Source organism: Tenrec ecaudatus, unplaced genomic scaffold (genome assembly GCF_050624435.1).
Source record: "Tenrec ecaudatus isolate mTenEca1 unplaced genomic scaffold, mTenEca1.hap1 Scaffold_705, whole genome shotgun sequence".
Classification (NCBI taxonomy): domain Eukaryota; kingdom Metazoa; phylum Chordata; class Mammalia; order Afrosoricida; family Tenrecidae; genus Tenrec; species Tenrec ecaudatus.
The window spans coordinates 14,838-36,547 of NW_027459598.1; the positions used below are offsets into that span (position 1 = coordinate 14,838).

At 36.5% G+C, this 21,710-nt stretch overlaps 1 pseudogene; it reads left to right on the top strand.

Moving 5' to 3' along the window:
- The first annotated feature begins 20,479 nt into the window (after positions 1–20,479).
- On the top strand, positions 20,480–21,489 carry LOC142436854 (ribosome biogenesis protein BRX1 homolog pseudogene; annotated as a pseudogene).
- The last annotated feature ends 221 nt before the right edge of the window (positions 21,490–21,710 follow it).

Genomic DNA, 21,710 nt, shown 5'->3' on the forward strand with positions numbered 1-21,710 from the left:
TGTTGATCTGTCAAGTTCAGTGCGTAAGTGACCGGCCACTATTCACAGGAGCAGCGAGGATTGCGGATAGGGCAACACTTTCAATAACACTCACTCACCAAAGGCAAAACCATGACTGCCAGGCTAACACATGTCATAAATAAGCAGAGTGTATTCACATAGTAAATATCTGGTAGTCCCAGGCCACCCATTATTCACTGGGCACCCTTAAAGCAAGAAATTGGAAGCAAAGGCCAACAAGCACAAAGTCTACAATCTTGGAACAGCGGTCATCTGCTCCCCATTGCTCCTGCTTCCTTTTCTGAACTTCCCAAACAAGTAGAATTTAGTGTGTCAAATACAAACGTGTGTAACACTGAAAAAGTCAGTTTCCTCTTCACTCACCTCAATTCACTGGTTCTTAACTCCAATATTCTGTGTCCAACATAAAAAAAGAATTAATAATATTATGGGTTAAATTATGTTACCCTGAAATATATGTTGTAAATTTAACCTCTAAACCTGTAGATGTAAATCCTGTTTGGAGACAAGGAATCATTTGTTATGCTAATTATACTATACTCCCAGAATCAGCCATCAAGTTGATTCCGACTCAGTGAAAGCCTATAGGACAGAGTAGAACTTCCCCTTTGGGTTTAAGAGACTGCACATTTTCGCAGATGCAGACGCATTCATTTTTCTCCCGTGGAACTGTTGATGGGTTCAAACCGCTGACCCACTAAGCCACCAGAGCTCCTGAAGATGAAAATAGAAAGGAGGAAATGATCCAAAAAGAAAGCAGGAAAATATGTTTCTCTGGAGACAGAGGGGAATCAAAATCCATATCCAACTGATATTGTGCAGATAAACATGGCCTAAGGGGGAGAAAAAGTAACTCAGCATTACTGAAACTCAAATTATAGACATGCCACTTCTCTCTGCAGAGCAATATGCTACAGAGAAATGCCAATGTCCACATGAAGTCACACTTCTTGCAGCTTCTCACACCTACTTGCTTGGCAAAAAGTTTTAAAAGTTGAAAATATGCATTTTTGCAGAAGGTGTAAGAAACCTTTTTTCCACTGTTATCTAAATGTAAAATAGTTTTGATTGGGGAGACAATATCTTTGAAACATTAGCATGTAAAATCATTGACCAAGTCACCCCACTTTAGGAATCTATATTTGAGAAATAATCAAACACACGCAGTGATATTTTCACCAGGACGCTCTTTGTCACACTGCATGTGATTAAGAGAAAGACTTTGAAAACATCTTGCGGAAAAACCATTAGGGTGTGGTTAAATACATCATGGCATTTTAGACTTTATTGTTGTGAAAAATATTTGTTTAAACTTAACCTAATATATTATATGCTTCTCCTAAAATTAAATATATATGTGCATATCAATTTTAATCAACTTATCTGTACCTGTGTAAATTTAAATAATGACCAAAAATTTTAACAATAATTTCCTTACTAGAAGAATGCAATGTAAAAAAATGTAATTTGTAAAGTCATATGCTTCATTTACTTAATCATTTTTTGAAATGTTGAAAGAGTAGTAAATTAAATTGTTTTAAGGTTTACAGATAGGTAAACATATCCATAGGAGTAAAAGTTTATTTTTTGCAAGGAAAAGTATATCCTGCGAATACTTGTAGGAATCAGAACATAGTGTTTTCATAGAAGAGACTTGGGAAACTTCTAGCAGCACTAGGATATCTCAGATGAAAAATTGAATAATGTGTAGCCTTCAAGGTGTGTGAGAATAGAGTGATTTAATTTTTTCCCACTAAAGTTGAGGTTTGGGGAGAAAAGTAGGATCAGCGACATGAGTGGCTGATTACATATAAATACAAAGTAAGTACAAAGTTATTGCTACGAGAGTTCCAGTTGATTCACATGCATGATATATTCCAAATTAAATATTTAAATATGTCTGTGATCAGTGTGTGACTGCAGGCAAGTTCTCTCAGTAATGTGTTTATCTTAGCCTCATTAGAGTACCTTAAAAAAAATCCAATCGGCTAGTGGGTGGAATAGGGGGGAGGGGAAGGGAAAAAAAGTCCAATCAAAACTGACTTTTGAAGGCATCTACTGACCAGTAAAATACAAGTCATCTTAGGGGGTCATGCCGTTGTTTTCTGTTATTCCAAAGGGATAATTTTGACAGATTTTCTTGAGGTACAGAGTACCCAGTAAGTTTTGGTGATTCCTGGAACTTAATATGAAGTTTTAAGAAAACTGTACACCTAAATTAGTGAAAAAATGGCCAGAAGTAACCAGACCCATGTCCATCTTAATGGTGCCCCTGCTCGTTCTTTAGGAGTAGCAAGGGCTCTCCTTAGAGAAATTCACTGGGAAACCACATCCTAGCTGTCCCATATCCCTAACTGTGTTGAGACTCTCCTTTTGGGCTGACCTTCGAGTTCACTATGCCTGCTGTCCTTTTGCAAGGCCTGGTTGCTCCTAAGAGCATTTCCAGAGTATGAAATCTCACCATCCTGGCTTCGAAGGAGCATTCTGATTGTACTTAGGCAATATAGATTTGTTTGCTCTTTGGGCAGACAATGGTACTTTCAATATTCTTCGCCAACACCATAATTCCACACATCATTCAGTCTTCATTATCCCTTGCCCAACTTTTTGATAGATGTGAGGTGACTGGAAATACCATAACTTGGGTCAGATGTACTTTGGTGCTCAGAGTGAGAGCCTTCCTGTTCCAGACTGAAAAACAGGCTTGTGCAGCAGATTTCTCCAGTGCAACGCACTGTTTGACTCCCTGTTGCTGCTTCCAGAGCATTGAAAGTGAATATGAGCAGAATGAAATCCTGAGCACTTCATTTTTTCCCCATTTATCATGATGCTGACTTTCATCCAGTGGTGAACATATTTGGTTTTGGTTTTTGACATTGAGTTGCAATCCACACCGCAAGCTGAGCTCCTTGGTATTGTGTCTCAGCGAATCTTTCCAGTCCTTCTTACTTTCAACAAGCGAGTGTGTTATCTTCAAATGACAGCTTGTTAATAAGACTTTCTCCCACACTGATTCTAGTCTTATTGATATCCAGCTTCTCAGATTATTCAGCAGGCATGAATATGTAGGGTGAAAGGCTATAACCCGGACATGCTACTTTCCTGTTTTTAAGCTACACCGCATTCCCCTTTTCTGTTTGAATACTGCCTCTTGTCCACATACAGGTTATGCGGGGGCACAATGAAGAGTTCTGGAATTCCCATTCTTCTCAAGGCTATCCATTGTTTGTTATGAGCCACTCAGACAAATGTATCTACATAGTTAATCAACCACAAGTCAGCCTCTTTTTGATATTCTCTGTTTTCAGCCACAATGAAATTGCTCTCAGCAATAATATCTTTCATTTTGCGTCCTTTTCTCAATCCAGCTTGAATTTCTGGCAATGTACTAATGCAACCATGGTTGAATTGTTTCTGCACAAGTTTACTTGTGTGCAATATTGATTATATTGTTCAATAACGTCTCCACTCTTTTGGGTCGCCTTTCTCTGGAATAGACACATATATGAATAGCTTCCAATTGGTTAGCCAAATTCCTTGGCAAGGAAGCGTGAGGGTTTCCAAGGCTTCAACAGTTTATTAAAACATGTCAGTTGGTAGTCTATCCATTCCAGGAGCCTTATTTGTCACTGATGACTTCCGGAAGCTTAGACTTCTTTCTATACCATTGGTTCTTGATCACATGCCATCTCTTGAAAGGATTGAATATCCATCAGTTATTTTTGGTGCACTAACTGTGTGTTTCTTCCATCATAATGTGTGCCTCCTGTATTGTTGTAAGACAAGGCGGGCTACTTCTTTAAAGATTTAAAGTCTCAGAAACCCAAAGAGGCAGTTATATTCTATCTATAGGATTACTGTCAGTTGGAATTTACATGATGGAAAGAAGGCTTGGGGTTTTTTTATGTTTAATATTTTGTCCATATAATCTTTTAATATTCTAACTACAGACTTTAATTGTTTGCCTTCAGTTCTATCAGATTAACATCATACATGTATATAGAACATCCTACCTAACAACACCACAATATACATTCTTCTCTAGAATACATGGAACATTCTCCAGAAAGGAGCTTAATTTAGGCCACAATGCAAGCCTTGAGAAATTCTTAAAAATAGGAAAACAACATAGCATCTTTTCAGCTCACAGTGTTATAAAATTAAAAGTAAACAATTGGAAGATTGAGGGTAGTGGGAGTAAAATACATGGAAACTGAATAACAACTTGCTTAAAAACTGGGTAATAGAAGAAATGAAAATTTAAGATTTACTGAATCAGGTGATAGTGAAAATACAACATATCAGAATGTTTTGGGATCACAACAAAAAGAGTGCTCAGAGGCAATTTAAAGCAATGAGTACCACATCGAATGAATAAAATCAACATCGTAACCCAATATCTACAACAATTAGGATAAGAACAGCAAAATAGGCCTATAATTACTGAAAGAAAAAGAAGTTTAGAACAGAAATAAATGAAACAGCAAAGCATCAATAAAACAAGCTGTTGACTGTGTCACTGGGGCTCCAAACACTCCAGAAGAGCTGCCTCATATGGAACTTGGTCTCTCTATGAATGGATGAGAGGAGTGAAGAAAACGGAGGATGCATGGAAACAATTGAGTCCATTGTAATGATAAATCATAGACAACCTCTGTGGCCCTAAGAGGAGAAGAACTACATGGTACTGGAATACTAGAAACAACTGTTCTGAAAGAGATCTCAAAATCATAACGAGAAGCCTTACTGGTGGTGCAGAGAGTAGTGGAACCCAAGACTACGGCCCTTAGTCACCTTCCACGTCTGGAAATGAACTTACCTCCGTGGCTCAGTATTTTAGCCAAGCGGTTGTGAGGTCAATAAGGAGAACACTGACCCTAAAGAGATATGCACACCTTAAATAAGCCACCACTTGTAGTGAAAAGGGCAGCGGCAGAGTTCAAAAGGGTGAGAAAAAAAGGAATTGAAACGGGAAATATGAAAGTGGGGTAAATGATGTTACATTATTGAAATTAATGCTATGTACCAAAACATTAATAAATTCTTTGATGGAAAACTGGTGTGCTTTTATATCTGCCCAATTTATAATAAATAGTAAAGTAATAAATTAGCCTAATATAGATAATTTAATGTTGAAAGAGTCATTTTCTGTGTTTCCACTCAAATATTAAAAGGTACCTTTTAAGGAATCTGATAGATATTTTGTTTGCTTGTTTATTTTTTGAATGAATGGCAAAAAACAAAACTAAGCTATCTCTCAAGGGTAAAATAATTGTTCAAAGACTGTTTGTCTCATTCCTATTTCCCTACTTGTTTTCCAAGCACTTTTTCACTTTTATGATTAATGATTTAAGGGATATAAAATAAATTGTTTTTCAATTAAAAATCCCATTTCATTATGTTTAATATAAGCCAATGGCCTAAACACCACAGAAATATAAATATAAAGCTCCTCTTTGGTAGTCAGAAAATTTCTACCATTCTTTTTCCTCTTTAAAATTATATTGTTAGTCCTCTGTCCCCAAAGAATTTGATCTTGCAGTCATATGCCACATAACATCTACTCAGAACATCTGACACATGTACATGTACTAGTGCAGAGTGCAAAAATCCAATTGAAGAATGGTACGTAGAGAACACAACGCTTCCCACAGGTAAGACAAGGGGAATCTAATTCCTCTTGGGTACAAGGGATCGCACTGCCCGGTCAAAATATAAAACTAAAATATGTATGCCTGGCTAGGCATAATAACCATTTATATTAATGGTACGGTTTGTTCTATTTTTAAATGTACAAAGTAACAAATATGTTTCAACTCATAGGCAGCAACATGCAATATCATGTAAGAGCACAACTCTCAAGAGTTTTAGCATTATCTCTCTGCAATTTTCCTTAGAAAATATTTCCATGATGTGCTTCATGGCTCCCGAGGAAGGCAGAATCGCTGACACTGTTAGCAGCTACATACAAAGGAAAGGCAGAAATATTGATTCAGAAGTGAAGCAAGGTTACGAACAAGAGTAAAGTGGAAAATGAGTGAATGTTATCGCTCACGATTTAGGCTTGTCCCACATGGCAATTAGGATACTCAGAAAAGGAAAAGAAATGCTCTACATTGTAAAAGATTGGCTCCACTGAAAGCAACAGGGCTAATGAATGTGCCGGGGGATCTATAGTAGATATGGACAAACTGCTAATAATATAATTTGAAAATGAAACATAAAGCGAATCCCTCTCGGCACACTCACGATCACCACTAAGCGCTAACATATTCCAGAGCCAGGCCCGGACTATTAGCTCGAGCAACATCGAAATCATCAGAAACCAAACCTGCCATTGAGTTGATGCAGAAGGACTAGGTAGAGATGACTTGGGAGTTTCCGTTTTGTCACTTCTGATGGGCATAGGAAGGCCCCGAGGCCTCTGGCAGAGTGGCTGGTGATTTCCAACCGTGCCCTTCTGGTTAGCAGCCCAACCACTATGCCACCAAGGCTCCTATGTAAATCATATAACCTCTTAGTTCTCAGAACACTATCTTGAATATTGTTCTTGGAAGTCTTTTATTGACCCCCTATCACATTTTCATCAGTAAAATATGTATGTAACGTTTATTTTTACTTTGCAAATAATTATGGACCCATCAAGTACAGTGGGTTTCCTTTTGAATCGGTGCAGGGCCAGTGGTGCTACCTTCCGTTGTACACAGTCGTTAGGAGTTAGAACTGATTCAACAACACCTTACAGCAACAAAATTACTTTTAGTATCTAATCCATCAAAAACATATCGAAATCATTATAATTAGAAACATAAAGTAATATTTAATTGCGAAATTGATTTCTTAATGAGATGGTGATGCCTTTTTAGCAATTCGTGTATATATTTATAGAAAATAGTTATTTTCATCTATTTTAAGAAAACAAAATGACTTCTGTAGGCGAGTCAGTTGGTCATAGAGCAGCCCCATATTTGGCAGGGTGTAATATTTATGGAAGAAGCCGGCCACATCTTTCCTCTGTGGAGTAACTTGTGGGTTCAAACAGCCAATCTTTCATTTAGTCGTTGAGCATTTAACCAGGAATGCTTACTTCTATCATTAATGAAGGGAAATTAATAGCCAAAAGAAGAGTATGTTAAGGTATGTTAAGTGACGGCTAAGAGCTGAATTTTCAAATGTATTGTTAAATATATTATTTACAATAGAATCTAAAATACATTTCTGTAAAATTTCCCATTCTAATATCAAACCTATGGAGTAGCTTCATTGACCTCCAAGTTTATGGTTACTGCAGTTTCGAGATCATGGTATAGCAAGAGGACATAATTGACAGTGGTATTCCATGAGGAAGTTGCTACGAACGGAGTTAGTAACATCATAGACTTGAACATGTGTGCATCAATGGGCCAAAAAAGGATAATAAATGTAGTAACATCAAATGATAAATAGAGCCTCATAACTGAACGTAAGGGCTTAATAAGCATGTGGAGAAATCAGAACCTTCCTCTATTACTGAGGGGAATGCAAAAATGGTATAGCCCCTGTGGAAAAGTCACTTGTTCTTGTCCAAGATTTTGTCTTACCAGGCCCAAATCTCCCAGGATCAAAGTGAGTAAACGGAGTTAAACCACCTCCATTGTCTCTCCAGAAAAGAAGTATCGGTCGCAGAGAAGCTGCATTCATCATTTACGTAGCTCATGACACCAACAAAGGGGCAACAGAGAATATCAATTATGGATTAACCAACCTGTTCTCATCATTAATAAATTTCCTGAAAGGTTCGTAATTGTGTGTGCTAATATTTGCAATCCCTAGAAAGAAAATAAACTGTGAGAGAAACTACTCTGTAGTTATTACTTCTTTATCCTCTTTTAATATAAAATCCTTTGAAGTCTACAGTAAAAGCATCAGAATCTAAAGATATCAAGAGGTAAAATGTGAGAGTAAAGCCCGATAAAACTTTAATAAAAGAGGAAGGAATGACTTAGTTTGGATGTGAAATGAGTTTCCTGTGCAGACACTGTTCTAGATCCGGGTCAGCTGATATGCCATATGCAGTTCCTTCAGAAGGCACCCAGGGATCTGAAGTAAAATTGAAAATGAAAATGAAACGAACATCATTTCCTTTAATGGATACTATTCAGATAGTACTAGTTTCATTTGTTTGTGAAAATATACTTATGGCTCTTGAATAATTTGTAAATTGCTGTGAGGAACAGGAGTGGCTTCTCCATCTCAAAAGGTTGCTGATTCCTGCTCCAGATACTTGAGACAGAGCAATGAATGATAGAGAAAACTGCCAAGCTCAGATGGAGTTTGTATTCTAGGAGGGGCAGGAAAGGGAGGAGGAAGACAGAATACACATATGTATATGCATACATATTTATATACATGTACATATATGCACATGTATGTGTTTGTGATAAGGACAATGGAAAGACCACAATAAAACCAGCTAAGGAAGACTGGATATCATGGGAGTGGGCACATGGTCTCACATACATTTAAGTAGCGATACAAAAAAAGTGAGCAAGCAAACCTTATATCTCTCCAGAAAAAGCACATGATAGGTAGTGGACTAGGAAGAGTAAAGACTCTTCGGGAGCTTCGTTGGCATGTGTAAGTTCACATGACGGCAGCGAAATGAGAGCGAGCAGGAGTAGGAAGCAATGAGGTTAATGAAGTAGCAGGGACCGTCTTATCCCTTTCACCCTGAGTGATGAGTTTCACCACTGAAGGACTGTGAACAGAGGAAGGAAATAACCTTACTTCTCAAGAGGGTTATTTGTGTTTATTATACACATTGTTACAATAATATAAACAATACTTGATGATGGCTTGAAATAGAGTATAAATGATGGGGTGATGGACTTGGGTTAAGGATAGTATTTGAATGATGCAAGGTGAGAAATACAGCAGACAGAACAGGGGAAAGAAGAAGAAAGTAACAATTATAGATAAAGGTATAAATATACATATATAATGTAAATATATAAAGATATAAAAATAACTGTATCTGTCTATGTATGTATACATGTGTCAACTCAATAAATAAGCAGATGAACTTTGGGCCTCTACTTAAACCTTACCTCAGTATGAGAATGATTTATTCTAATAATGTGACAATGTGTGATACTCACCTTCCCAACACGATCGCTGAAGACAAAGCAGGTGCATAAGCAAATGTAGTGAAGAAAGCTGATGGTGCCCGGCTATCAAAAGATATAGTGCCTGGGACCTTAAAGGCTTGAAGATAAACAAGTGGCTATCTATCTGAGAAGTAACAAAGTCCACATGGAAGAAGCACACCAGCCTGTGTGATCATGAGGTGTCAATGGGAATGGGTATCAGATGTTCAAAAGCAAGCTATCAAATGAAGGGAAGAGCATGGACAAAGTTGAGACCCAAAACCCACCTCTAAGATAATTAGATAGTACTTCATAGAAGGGCCACACGGTAGGAATGTTAAATCTAGGGAGCAGGATAACACTGATGAAACACATAACTATCCTCTAATTCTGTAACATTTCTTCCCCTTACTATTATGGTCTTTGATTTGCCTCATTAAACTTGTAGGCCTGCATATGTTCATCTGTACAATTAAGAGCGCTCCATGCATGAAAGCTAAGTAGATAACCCTTCTGTAACAGTAATGAGAGTAAAGATTCCCTGAGTGTCTGGAAGACTGGCGAGGGGGGTGGGAGGGATAATTGGAATCTGATAGTAATGATGACTGTATAACCCCACTTGAGGAGAAGGAATAACAGAATTGCTGGTCAATGGATTCACTGGATGGTGTAAGATACAGCAAATAATAATATGTAATAAAACAGGGTCTCTGGGGGTAGGGTGGGGAAGGGGGAATAAAGGGAAGCTGATATCAAAGAGTTTAAGAAGAAAGAAAATATATTGAAACTGATCGTGGTAGCATTTGTACAATTATGCTTATTTTAATTGAAATATGGATTGTTCCAATATCTGTAAGAGCTCCCAAGCTTCCTTTTTTAAAAGGAAAATATAAAAAATTTAATCTATGCAATTTGAAGTATGGAGTTGTCATTTACTATGATGAGAAAGGCTACAGAAAGAGTAGATTTGGAGATAATTTTAGGAATTTTATTTTGGACATATTACATTTAAATACCTATGAGATTTCTAAGTGGAACTGTTGAAAAGTTAGATATGTAAGTCCTGAATTCAGAGGAGGCATCTGGGATGAAGATACACATGTGAGAATCATTAGCACGGATAGGACATATGGAGAGCCTCCAGAGAAGGTTGCAGATACAAACAGAACACGAGGAATGAGGTCTAAGTGATTAGGAGCAAAAATCAAGGACAATGACAGGGATCAGCCAGTGAGACCATAGGGAAGAAACAAAAGCAACTGGTGTCCTGGAATCCAAACGAAGAATTCCACATTGGAAGAATTTCACTATAGATTAAACTGTGCCAAATAGCACAGGATTTGGAATTGCCTGTTACAGTTATGTGAAAATCATTGGTCACCTTCTGAAAGGCCTGTGTCAGTAGAATCTTGGGGCAAAAACCTAGAGTAAAGAGAGAAATTGAAGCATTTTAAGAAAATGGCAACATGTGAGTTCATGTGCACATAGTCAGACATATTAATCTATAGTAAGGATTCTAGAATACTGAAACCAATGATTACTAAAAATACAGGGTTATGGTTTTTACTTTTACCTATTGAATCAGAATCTATGAGACTGGAGCTAGAAAATATATTTTTGGTCATTTTAATATTAATCCAAAAATGAGAAAAATCTTGTGCTTAGAGAGAATTAAAATAAATTAGTAAAACCAAAAATGTCTCCAGAACCCCATTTCACTGGTATATATCAGTGAAATATATCAACCTTTTAATGAAGACTATCACCAGTTCTACACAACTTTCCAAATTATAGGGGCAATGGGAACACTTCTCTGTTCATCTTATGATGCCAACATTCCCCTGCTAGCAAACGAGCAAAGAGTTCAAGAGAACTGAAACAGATAAACAGACCTCATGAACATAAATACAAACACTCTCAGAAATATCCATATACCAATTTCAGCAATATATAAACTGACGAATAGGAAAGTCAGGTGGAGTGCATCAGAGAATGCAAATGCAGTTCAACATTCAGAAATCAATCAATAGAATACATCTGATTAGCAGCCTTAAAGAAAACAGCAGATGATTCGATCAATTAGTGCAGAGCAGCCTTTTTTTAAATTCAACAGGCATTCTAGATAAAAATTCTTAATAAAATAGGAACATATAACAATTCCCTTAGCCTGATAAGAGTTATATACAAAAATCTGTAGCTAACATTGTATTTAATGATGCAAACCTAAATGCTTCATCCCAAAAGTTGGGGAAAGGATAAGAATTTCTACTTTAATCAGCCCTAGACAGAAAATATGGCAAAGAAAGGAAGGAGAAATTTTTTTTAAAAAACATAAAAACACAGCAGGAGGCATAAAACCAACCCTTTTCAGAGGTGAAATATTTTTAATGTAAAAATATCTCAAAGAATCTACAAAGGACCTGTTAGAACTGGTGTTTAGCAAAGTTACAGGCCACATGATCAATTAAAAGAATGTATTTTTATGAACTAGTAATAATGAATTGGAATAAAAAATATCAAAATTAGTTCATGTAAAATATCTAAAACAACAAAATAGGAAATAATAATTACGATAATAAACCATGTATAGAGTCTGTATTCTCAGAATTATATAATACTAATTCAATAAATCAATGAAGAGACATCTAATGTTTTAATATCAAAAGTTTCAACCAATAATCATGTCAATTCTCCAAAAATTGACCTATAGAATTAAAACAATACCAATCAAAATTCCAGAAGACTGTTTTCTGGATATGAGTAAGCTCATTATAATATATGTTTGGAAAGGGGAAGGATCCTGAAGAGTCAAAGCAAGTGTGACAAATGAGAATAAAGCAGGAGGAATTATTTCACTTAATTGTAAGACTTCCTACATAGCCAGTGTAATTAAGATGACATGTTGCAGACACAGAGAAAGATATCAAGATCAATAAAGAACCCAGAAACAGAATGCTATAAAAATGACTAATTGATTTTGACAGATGTTGGAAAATATTTAATAGTTAAATAATGGATTGAAATGAAAATGTATAAAAACAGTACTAGGATAATGGGCCATTGAATTAGAAGAAAATAGTAACATCAACAAAAAAGAAGAATCTTGCCCTAAACCTCATACACAGTGCAAAAAAACAACTCAAAATGTAGCGGAGAAGTAAATAGAAACTATAAAACTATGAAAATTTTAATAGGAAAAAAATAGGAGAAGTAGCTCATGACACAAGATGTTCTTAGAGATTACAGGTAAATAACAGGGGGGAAATGGGCCAGGCTTGAATCACGTGCATTGTTCATAGAAAAGGTGAATCACTAGGCTTAGTTCACGGGGTGAGCTACTCTTCTGACAGTAGCCACTGACGTCAGAAATGCCAGCGGCACTCCCCAATAGCAAAGACCCTGAACATACAGATGAAAGGGAACGAGGAGAGAGCATTTCTCCAAAGGAAACAGTCATTTTCCCCAGAGGTATTAAGAAGAAAAATCAATAGAAGCCTAGTGATACCTCTTCATATTTTTTAAAATGTTACATGGTGTTACAACCTATTTCAGAGATTAATAAACAGCGAAATCTTCTCCACTCCTAAATTCATATAATTTTGAGTCTCTACAATTCAACACTTTGATAACCTCTTTGCAATTTTACCATCCAGTAGCCAATTTACTTTGCTTTAATAAGACATATTACCAAAATACTGTACTTTCAAAGCCATAGATGCTCTCGCCCTCTCCCTCATTGCACCATGTTAAATAATGATATACATTTTCAATCTATCTATGGTGGATGTTAGAATATGGCAGCTGTATTTGTTTTGCACGATGTAAAGTGAATGATAACATCTCACAGGCTGATTTATTTCCTTCTTTTCTAGCCGCAATGCTCTTACGGTGCTATTTCAGCTTAAAAATATGGATATTGAAGCCCCAGCTGTTTCAACTCTGGAGACTAGTTCTTCCTAGGAACCAACACGTTACTTAAAATAGAAAGAAAAATACAAGACTACTTTGCAGGGCTACCTAAACCTAATAAACACCCAAAAAGAAAGAAAAACACATAAATTGGGTTTTTTTAACATTGCAAGATTTCTTTTGGTAGGAACAAAATACGGGCATTCCCATGAAAATAACAAAATCGATTAAAGCAGGGATTCTTATTAGTGTTGTCCTTGTTATTCTCACAGACACAAAAAGACCTCATCCAAAGTTCAATTATATTTGTGGCATAACCAGTAGGTAAAGCAAATTATATATATCAAGCTAAATGTTTAGGATATGAAGTAACAGACATTTCTTTTTAAAAATTGTTGTGTTTTATGGTTTTTTTTAACTTTAAAAGAATATAACAGATTTTATCTCCATTAAGAAAATAATGCATGCAGAGGTTGAAGCAGTGATTTATACTGTGACATAATCTGTTTTTGACACAAAAAGTACTTGTCAAAAATGAGAGACAAAAAAGCAATATGCTAAGTGTTTTCAGGGGAGCAAGGAATAACTGGATTTATCAGTCGATAATACCTCTGACATAAATAATTATTGAAAAGTGACAGCTACATGATGTGATTTAGGTGCTCCAACCTCCTGCAACTAACGAGACCAGAAATATCCATTTTGTGTTTCGGAGTCATTTTGCTGTAACGTAATTGAACTCGTAGTCATTGCAACAAGTGCTATAGTAATTGCATTAGTAATGGGCCAGTCATATCGTGAATAACTTCCTTCATTGAATACTTGTGTTCACTGTGTAGCTGGTGCTCTGACTCAAAATGGGGTTCAATTTGGCAGTAGAGAAGCATAGATTTAATCCTTAATCTTCCATCTGTCTCGTATGAATAATTTTATTTTTCTGAATACAAAAAAGGAAAAGAAAAACCATGAGGTTAAATAATGATATGGAGTGTTAACTGGTCACGATTGACAAAAAAAATGGTGGAAGATTAATTTTGGAAGATGTGATGTAGTTGAGAGTCTGCAGAAAGGCAGTGTACTTTCATAAAAACCAAAGATCAATGTCTGTTTCTTATGGCTCTAGGAAAAAACAATGTCTTCTCAAAATATTTTTCTCAGAAGACACAAACTGCTTTGAGACTTCAAAAACTCACATTTACACATTTTTAACTGTTTCACTCTGGTGCAAACTATGGATTTTCATACTCCAAGTTCATTTTTACATGATAGTGTGAACTAGGAATTCAAAGAGGTGGCTGGTGACTTCTTACTTTTATAAGACCACCCTGCCCACCCAACTACCAACAAAAAACCCCTAGTAGTTTGTTGAATTTATTATCCTAAAGATTTGATTTTATGCTAATATTCTGTCTTCATTTTAGTAAGGGATTTAAGGTACCTCTCTAATGCACTTAATGCTGCTATAGCATGAAGAACAAGTGTAGACAGATATCTGCTCATTGTTGTATAATCACGTGATTCGTTTTGCATGTTCAAAATTGGCTAGATGCTAACTAAACCCAATACCCTCTTGGAGCACAAACTCTAGTTCATTTTCCTTTCTCCCTCAGAGTTAGGAACGATGTGTCTGAGTTCTAGCCAATGTAATACAGAGAATTAAAGGATGCTACCGTCAGGGCCAAATCCCATTCTTTCTGTACCTTCCCTTATGACGGAACAATGTCTGATTGCTAGAGGAAGGAATAGCCAGGATACATGGAGGCCTAGCTGAATCCACAAATACGCTTGAGGAAGTCTGCTCATATGGCGTGCTGCGGAGCAACAAGCTCTTCTTGTATTAAACAAATGTAGAGTGAGAATGTCTCTAATTCACTAGCGTAAAGTCGTGTTAGCTAATACATGCCTCACTCTAAAGGCGAGTTAATGTACTTATTAAGTTTAGCTTGGTCCTCTGGTGATCTACCTGAGAAGAGCTTGCCCTTGTTTCTGCTCCTCGTGGGCGTGAACCTCTCTGCACACACATATGGAATAGACTGGGCCCTAGCTGAGAGTCTGGTGAGGAGCCTGGATTAGAACTGAAAGCAGAGCCATCAGCTGCGCCCGTCTGAAGTCATGTAAACCTGACTGAAACGGAAGATCTGTAAACAAGAAGAGAGCATCCTTGTGCTGAATCGTGACGTTTGGAGGTGGTTTGCCAAATGCAACAATGTAGCAATAGTGGGGTGATACAGAGAATCCTAATGTAGTGTGGTTAAGAGTACAGATTGTGAATGCAACCCGTTTTCTGTCCAATCTCTACCATTCACCGGTTACGTTTTATGGGAGCAAGTTATTTAAGCTATGCTTCAGTCATCTTAATCATAAAATGAGACAATAATAGAATTTATCTCAAAAATCGAATATGTCAAAGTTCCTACAACAGTAGCTAGCACACAGTTACTACGTTACTAGTGTGTTTGATAAATAAAATAAACCAATCAATGTGTTGAGAAAGCACTTCTATCAAGAACGTAACCACGTTATGAAGTTGTCTTATTCGAGCCCGAGAAATGTGTCCAAAGTGTGATTCTTGATTGTTGACAATAAGTGGCCTTGGAGAGAATGTTAAGCACAATTGCAATGTGCATAGGACTCCACAAGCAAGCTAAAATTAGTTTGGAAAATAACTAGAACTGTTATCCCTCTACCTGTAATTTTTGCTTCTTCTTCTTGAGTATAATTAAACCACATTTTTAGGTCTCCCTGGTAAAAAACATGGCCATTTCTACATTGGCTTCTTCGGCCGGTCGGTTCTTGGTGTGGGTTTGGCAAACGTGCTTCCCTGCTGGAGGAGAGCAACTCTAATTAATTTAGGGTTCTTAATGTAGGAGGGTGACTCTGGTAAGGTCAAGGCTAACAATTCTGTTTCAAATCAAATATAACCTCTGCACCAGGAAGGAAGTGTTTCATTCCTGTAATTTCTATTCTATCTTGAGAAAATCACTCAGTAAGCAACTTCAGATCTTAATTCTCCATTACTTACTGAAAAGTTTTGTTTGCCGCTTAGGAAGCAATGTCCAAAACACTTCTCAGAAAAGATGCTTACCCAAAAGAAACTTTAGAATTATGTATGTCCACCCTGCAGCCATGCAGGCAGGGGAAGTTCTCATGATTGAAGGCCAAATGTACCCAATGCAATGATCACTTTGTAAAAAGAAAAAAACAGCAACAACAAAAAAAAAACACTTTAGAAACTGTGTATAATCTTCCAATCAGATACACTATCACCCAATTTTGTAACTATTACTTAAATATCTACCAATTGTTGAATTTTTATTAAAACTCCATATATAAACACTGTGAATTGTCTCCCCCTTGTCTCAGTTAAGAATCCTCTGTAAATTGACGCCTCTCTCAATAAAAGCTCTTTTCTTTTCATTTCAATCAGACTCTCCCAGTTTTTTCTAAGACACTGTAGTCAAAGCCAGTATAATAAAATGTTTAAGGGTTATGTTTGTTCAATTATTCCTTCAGATGAGTCAAAATCCTGTTTTTTAATTCTGTATTTAAAAACCTAGGTTTTAACAACCTAGGACTTGGACCCTGGCCCAGACACTGCATTTCACTTTTCTCATCAATGACATAGAACCAATAATAGTGCTTAGGAACCCCGATGCTATCATGGTAAAGTAGTCTGATCTCTGCTGCTAACTGAAAGCTCGGTGGTTCAGCCCACCAGAGGCTCCGTAGAAGAAAAGACCAGCTGTTCTGTTCCCATAAAGGTTACAGCCCAGGAGGGTGGCACAGTTTTACTCTCACATGACTCTGTAAGTCAGAATCATCAGTACGCAATAGTATTTAGCTCCAAAAAGTTCTTTCCAGAACTGTTAGCTGCTGTATAGAAAATATTTTCATACAGTATGTAATTTACACTTGTAATTTACTATAAATCGAAACAGATTAATTATTATTAATTTGGGCAAACAATTTTATGATCTATAAGGTCAGTTTTAGCGTACTGTAGTTTGTAACTTCAAAGTATTATTTATGCAAATTCACCAAAAGGTAACCTTCTTTGTTTGATTTAGGCAAAGTGGATTTTTAAAAAAGAGAATGTAAAACCAACAAAAAACAAAACTGTAATATTTCTCTCCTGAAATACCACAAATTTCTTCAGCTTTTATGGTCATATTTTATTGGCATATCATTATAATATAAATCATAAAAAGGATTCTTTTCATTATGTCTATGTTATCTTCTATTTTATTCTTATGTAAATGTCTCTACCTTGTATTTGTTAACAATATTTATGTTATTAATCAAAAGAGCCCTCAAGTCACATTTATTTCAATAGCCAATTAATTTTAAAAGTACTGGGTGTGGATTATTTGAACCAGTAAGCCACAGTGTTTTGATCTTTTACATGAAAATAACTGTAATGCCCCAGCTTGACTGAGAAAAGATATAAAAAGAATGATTGCTATAAATCAGAAAACATTCATGACTTGCTGGAGGTGTAACAACTGTTGATTTAAAGTTTGCATCTTTGATAACATGATGCTGCTGGGAAGATAACATCTTTTTGACAAAGCGGTGAACATAAAAATTACAAGGATTTACTCAATATTTAGATATTTTCTCTGTATCACTTACAGGAATAAACTATTGTATGCACTTACACCAAAATTGAATTATACTATACCTCATCAAGAAATTTTACAATAAATTCAGTATTTCCTTGTTACAGAGGTATACTGCAGATGTGTCACATCACAAATACAAATAACTTAAATAACCCTCAGTTTAGAGAAATGGTCTACTATCGTTATGTACAAGTAGTTTCTACTATTGCAATACAAACACAGAATCTAGCACACACCTGGGGTATTATTCATTCTCTTCTATTATCAGCTGGAAGTCAGTGATTGAAAAATTAGGTGACAAAACAGAAAAGGTATTGCATTGACTGGGGAAGAAAACACATCTCAAAAGTTAAATTTTGAAAATGTATACAAGAGAATAACGTTACCAAGCAGTATGAAATAATAATAGTGTTTTTATGTATCTAAAAGTTGCTGCATTATGTACCTATCCTTCACTGTTGACTCACAAACTAGGAAATTTTATGCTGAAGTTTTGTGTTTCTCATATATCAGTGAAGTGCACACAGAACATCATCAAGGAAGAGCCATAGAATAAAATTCCAATCCTCTATTCAGAGTAAAACTAAGAGGTCAAAAGGGAAATAGAGAGCCCAGGAAAAGAAACTCAATGTTCTGACATTCTGAGAGAGAGATGAACAGTTATATAGAAAAGTGGGGTAAGAAGAAGGTGAGCGCGATGGCAGGATTAGGGATTATGTATAGGAAAACAGCAAATTGAACAGTGCAAGGTTAGCTAATCCACCCTCCAACCTAGAAAGTGATCCTCTGAAACATCTCCCTGGATAACCGTGCTGAGGCATGCTGCTCAAATACTCCAGCAAGACCACTCTGGCAAACACACATTTTGTTGCAAATAGCATCCTTGACTCCTCCATTGTTGGCTATTCAGGTTCTAAATGTTCCAGGAATGTCAGAAGGCTCCAAACAGCAGGCAGTACACTTCTGAAGGCAAAATAGAAAACAAAGTAGATAGTAGTCAAAAAGTAAATAGGTAGCTAAATAGTAATCAATGAAGCCTCGATTCAGACTCAGGTGAGTTATTTCAATCATGCCAATCACCCCAGTTTTGAGAAACTATCACACAGTAATATTGAGAATGACACAAGTAGTGATATAATATGTCTCTTCCCTTAAACGAAACTCATTTTGCTTCCTTTTTTCCTGTGAATTTCACTTAACTTATTAACAGTTTTGCTTTTTATTGAATATTTTAAAAATATTTTTTTCTCTTTACCCAAGACTTTCTTGCAATATCATTGTGCTACATACGCACTCCACTGCCCTACCCAATTGGAATATATTTTAATACTCAAATATATTTTTAATACTCAAATAAAATTATTTGAATTTTATTAAAATTAATACTCAATAATTAAAATTAATACTCAAATAAAATTATTTGAATCCCAAGCCAGGTGCTCAGGAAATTCCAAACCCCAGTTGCCTTACCTCCTAAGAACTAGATTGAGGTTGCCTACATTCCTTCTAGATAACGCTCACCCTGTAGTTTTATCCTGCGTTTCTGCCTTCATTCCTCAAGCTGTGTGTGCAAAAAAAAGTTATTGAAGGTTTCAAAAGAACAGAAAGCAGCTTTAAGTTGAACATCAGACATCATGGTTCATTAAGGGATGTTTTCAACAAATATTTAGTAGGCATCTACCGTGTGCCATCATTGTTCAAAACCATGGAGAAACGGTAGTAAACACAACAGATGAAACTCCCTGCTTTAATCAAGCTTGCAGTTTCATGAGGGAGACAGATAATAAGCAAAGTACACAAGCAAAATGTATAAATTATAGAATGATAGGTGTTATTAAAAGAGACTCTGTGGAAGAAAACAGATTTATATGAGACAGCGGGAAAGAAGATTGACTGAAGGTATTATTTTGGTAATAGAATCAAGAAAATAAGGGGGGAACCTAGATATATGCTGATAAAGTATGTCTTAGAAATAAGAAAAAAAAGACTTTGATATAGGTGTTCCCCCTTGAACTTGAGCTAGGCCTTCCCCTTGGAAGTTAGTGTTCTGGTAAGGAAGATGATAGGACTATGGTTCTTAATACCTCCTTCCTAGAATTTCTCTCAGGTAGCAGATGAGCAACTCAGAAATTATTTTTATTTCATTAGAAAATAATGGTGGTTCTCTTTATTATAACGGAATATTATAATATTCAAAATTCTGTCTTAGAGTCTAGCTCGGTATAACTGAAAATTATTACATACATACATACACATACACAAAACCAATCTTTGTTACAACACACAAATCCAATTCCAACCTCTGGTTATAAGATCATAGCCAATTAGAGTTGTGTTAGGGCTAGGATGAGGGTGAGGGTTAGGGTTAGGGTTAGGTTAGGGATTAAAACAAGATCATAACCATCTGCCCTCACTTTGACTCTCTAGTTGTACTCCAATTGTCCACCGCCCTTGAACTCTTTAATAGAAGTGGTGCCTCCTAACTCAGAACGATTCCAGCATCTTAATTGTGAACAATGTGTTTACATTGAACCAAATTCAAAACAAAAAAAGAGTGATAAAAATAAAAACACAGAAATAATTCATCTGATGGACTAATGGATCATGTAAACATTCTAAGACCAAAACACGTAGATGGTGCATGTTTGTTGACCACTATCAACTGCTCTGAGCAGCATCACAGTAGGATGTCATGAACATGACGAGTGGAAAATGTGGAACATAATTCAAAAGCATTAAAAAGATCATATTAGATGGCATGGAAACCTGGTCATCCAAGCCAAGACATGAAAATGGAACCAAAAAGATGTCCCATCACCGGCTAAGCAGCATGACACTGCAAAGGAGGCACAAGAGGAATACATAGACCATATCCCAGGCCCTGTCAGCAAGGGCAAGTGGAAGAATAAGGATCAAGTTCTCATCTATTCTTCCAGAGGAGTAAATTTCAGAACAAGATGCTTAATGCAAGATTTAAGAATGGTGATGCCTCATTCAAAAGCAGATACTAAAATAGATCATAAAGATAAGTTATTCGTGATTAATGAGGCCTACTAAATGAAAAACTAATAAGTGCATCTATTTTGAGGCCAAGAAAAAGCAGCATCTTTATATGTGGCTTTCAAATTCACCTCACGGACCATCTGCTAAATTCCTTGTTCAGAATAATCATACCCTAGCTGAACTCAAGTTGACTGGAAGCTGTTTGCAGGTTTCTCGGCCCCTTTTGTGTCTTGACCCTGTATTGGATGAATCCCACAGGATACTTTGTTAAAAGACTGCTAAATTCAGATCTTCTGGATGCCCCACTGTCGCCCCAGCTGACCTCCTTGTCAGCCCTTTATGAATCATGTGTTTGCTTTCAGCATTGTGGATAATCGGTTATGGGTGCAGAATTTCCAGATTATAGAGGAAGATGCTGCTCTGGTAGAGATAGGGAACGTTTTGTCTTAAACTTTATCCAGATTTTCCAGGGAAGGCTCAGAGCACCAACTTCATAGGAAAACCCTATTCAGTCACCAAACACGCAGCCGTATCAAGAAATCCATCACAGCTGCAAAATACAAAGCACGACAGCAAGGGAGGAGGTGCAGAAACGGAGAAAGAAAGAGCCCACGACTGAGCTGCCCATGGTCCCCTGCAGATGTGCTCAACCCCCAGCCGAGGAAAAGTCCATCAAAATTGAGTGGGTGAAATCAGAGCCCCGGGTGGGATTGAAAACCAGGAAGAAAAAGATCTACAAAAGGCAACGAAAAATGCCACAGAAGATGAGCAGTGGGGGTGCGAAAGGAGTCCAGTTGTTTTGTATTTAATTTACATTCAGAGTGTTAATATTTCCATTATCCAGAGCTGTGTAACTCATGCAATTTTAAAGAAAAAAAATGAAATACCAGAATCATTTTGTATGGATTTAATGGTGTCGGTATGTTTCTAAATAAAATGGTATCACAACTCAAAAACAAACAAACAGGTTAACCTCTTGGAAAGATCAGGTGGGATCCCCACGAAAGCTTCAGCTCTGAGTCTGAACAGG